Source organism: Pteropus vampyrus, unplaced genomic scaffold (assembly GCF_000151845.1).
Source record: "Pteropus vampyrus isolate Shadow unplaced genomic scaffold, Pvam_2.0 Scaffold140, whole genome shotgun sequence".
Classification (NCBI taxonomy): Eukaryota; Metazoa; Chordata; class Mammalia; order Chiroptera; family Pteropodidae; genus Pteropus; species Pteropus vampyrus.
This window is the reverse complement of record NW_011888921.1, coordinates 3,471,881-3,475,387: the sequence shown is the minus strand read 5'-3', so window position 1 is coordinate 3,475,387 and position 3,507 is coordinate 3,471,881.

The following is a 3,507-nucleotide window of genomic DNA, read 5'->3' as shown; positions in this document are numbered from 1 at the left end:
AAGGCACAGCTCACTGCCAGCATTAATTTAACATCATGTGTAGGAATGCTGCGTTTTCTAAGATTTGACATTTTCAGTGAATATATTTTATAAATGGAATACCGCTACTAAAAACAGAATGCTATAAATAGAATGATGTCATTTGTTTTGAAAGACTATCAATATACTAGAGTGATGCAAAAATAATAATAAAAGTGAGAGATATATCGGGGCAAACTTTGGGGGTAAGGTTAGGACTGTAATCTGCGAGTTATCTTGGGGTGAGCACCACTGGTGAGTATTCTCAGGGCAAATTGGAATGGGTTAAATTGGTTTGTGTCGTAAATATTTTCTTCTACTCTGGGCTTGCTTTCTCACTCTTAAAGCTATCTTTTGGTGAATAGACATTATTTATTTTAATGTAATTAAATAAGTGGTTTGTGCTTTTATGGTTTCTATATGGTCAGCATTTTTTATGTGCTATTTTAAAAGTCTTTCCACACTCTAAAATCATGAAGATATTCATCTATCATATCTTCCTGAAGTTCTTTTATTTATTCTTTCACGTTTTTGTCTTTAAAAAAATCTGGATTTAATATCTGTTTATGGTGTAAGGTAGGGGTCAAATTTCCCTTTTCCCCATATGGCTATTTAATTGTCTCAATATTTTTTTTATTGACGAGATCTTTTCCTCCCCCCTCCTCCCCCAATGCTCTATAATATCACCTTTTGCATAAATCAAGTGTTCATGTGTGGCTGTCGGTTTGGGCTCTCTTTCTGTTTCACTGGTTTAGTTTTTCCTCCTTATGACATTCTCTCAACTTGTGCCAATGTCTTAACAAATGTCGATTCATAGTCTTGATAAGCAGAAATTCAGCCTTATTATTCTTCTTTAAAAAATTATCTTAACTATTCTTGGCCCTTAGATTTCTAACTAAAATTAGAATCAGTTTGTCAAGTTTCATTAAAAAAAAAAAAAGAATAAAAGGGATTTGCACTGAATATATATATCCACCTGAGAAGAATTATTCTTTATAATTTTGATACCTCTAATCCATGAATATGATATTTCCCATTAATTATTTATTCATTTTTTAAATGGACCTATGGCTTAGTTCTGACAGATGAGATATAAGAGAACATTTATGTGTTGGGGCTTCTGGAAAAGGGTTTTGCTTTCTTGATAAAAAAAAAAAAGAGAGATACAATGGACTAGCATGTCTCATTTTGCACTTTGTTCTTCCTCCTCTTCCCTGCCAGAACATGGAGAGTCGTGATATCTCAAGGTGTAGCAGCCATTCTATAACCATAAAGTAATAAGCATGAAAGCAAATGCCTTCCAGCTAAGGATGGTGGAGGGAAAGATAGAGAAGCCTGGGTCTCTGGTGGGTCTCTGGATCTCTGTGCCAGCCCTGGACTGGCACCTCTGCCCTCGTGGTGATCTGAGACAAATAAACTCCTTTTTGTTCAGGTGAGTATTAATTAGGTTTTCTTGCCTTTGGACGGACTCAACTAATAAATATAGCCTGCAGCCCAAAGCTTCAGACCAGATTAACTTTAATTGCAATACTTACCATAGTATTTTGTAATCACTGTTTTCCTTCTCTTCTACTAAACCTGGTTCTTTGAGTTTAGGGATCTGGGCTTATTTATTTCTCTATCTGCAGTATATAGTAGACATTCAGATGTGTGATGAGTGAGTCTGTTTCAGTTGATGTATTGTGATTAGTGAGCTTGCAAATCAGGAACTGGTGCTATGGAAAGATTTTCCCAGGTTTCTGGTCCAGCAGGGAGAAGAATGATGTTTCTATCAGAAACCAGGGGCACGTTGAGAGAAATAAAGGCTCATGAGCCAGCGAATGAACTTCATTGGTTTTCCTTATTTCTGGATGTATTATGACAAAAACAGAGTATGCTAATAAATAGACAAATTCAGATATTTTTATCAGATAATGAAAAAAAATATGCTCATTGCAGAAATAGAATTAGCCTTAATGGAAGAAGGAGTGAAGGACAACAAAACAGAGAAAAGGGCAAAATAATTTTTCTCCCCTTATTAATGTGGCTGCTCACTCATGAAATAGACCTTATTTTACCATGAAAATCTAAGCATTAGTATTTGAAAGAATCTGGAGCCATGACTGATTAAGAAATGGCCACTCGACCTCATCAGGGAATGTTCAGGCGGCTGCCTCGCAACGCAGATGTGCTTGCAAAAGGTTATTTCTCAGGGCTCTGTCTTTCCCCATCGGCCTTCTCCTTTGCCCGAGGCTGATTTAATTTCCTTCAGCATCATGAGGCTCCTGAGACAACTTATCCAGAGCCTTTCTGTCGTTTGCATTTCAGCTGCCCACTTATCAGCGGTAGCTTCTATTTTAAAATGCTTATGTAACAACTTCGGGTCTGCTGGGGTCTTTTGGCTCTTGAAGATTTTCATCAGATTGGCTTCAATACCCACTTCACGCCCTGTGGAAAATCTAATATCTTCTCTAAGATTTCTCCCGGCTCCCAGGAGGCTCAGCACCAGCCTCATGGACATTCTGGCCCCTACTTCCTACCACTGAGGAACTGGTGCTTTCCACTCTGTACTTGTGCTAATTCCTTATCTCTACTCTGGAATCAACACAACCGAGGGACGCAGGACCTTTCCTTAATATATATTTCTGTTGAGAATAAGTCAACTAATTTATAGCACTAAATGTGACTTCTTCCTTCTAAGTAACATATAAAACTTCTTTAGTGAATATGCATTAAGCACCTATCTTATGCCTGGCACTGTCATGCCAGGGACTCTTTAATGACCCATTAAAGTAGGTGACAGGGAGGAAAGTGAGCAAGAGAGCCATGGTCCCTGCCCCTGCAGGGCGGCAGACAAGCCACCACTGGGAATACCAATGAGGGGTGAAAATACCATGGTAGATAGAGTAATGTGGACACGAGAGTTAGGGACACTCTGGGAACACTTTGTAGGCATACTTTTGTAAAAGATTCTGTGTAGCACCGTTTCTTGTGCTGATCAACCCAAATGAGTTGCAGCCTCACTTATTTTAACTATTTCTTATAAATTAAATTTCTTTACTATAAAATTCCTACTAAGAAGCTCTAATAATCAGGTCAACACTAGAAAACAGATTACTTGTACATTAGTACCTGAAAAATCACTCATGTTAAAGACAAGTTGGTTATTTTGGTATGTACCTACCTATATGTTCCCAGAAGAAAAAACGCTCTTCTGTTAGAGAAATAGAACTTGATTCTCATAAACAATTAAGTAAACATAGGACAGACTTTATGTCTTTGTATAATTTTTTTTTCTAGTTTTTACTCAGGAATAAATGACTTGATTTTTTTTCTGCTTCTTGACAATTTACACAGAACTGTGTGTATGTTGATCACTCTCTTTGAAACTAACATTTTCAAATTTAATATGGGCTTTAGGGCCCTCTAGTGGCGTTTCGAACATGAAATACTAATTACCATTAATGTGAATAAGAAAAAAAACCTGAAAATATTCTTTTTTTAAATTTG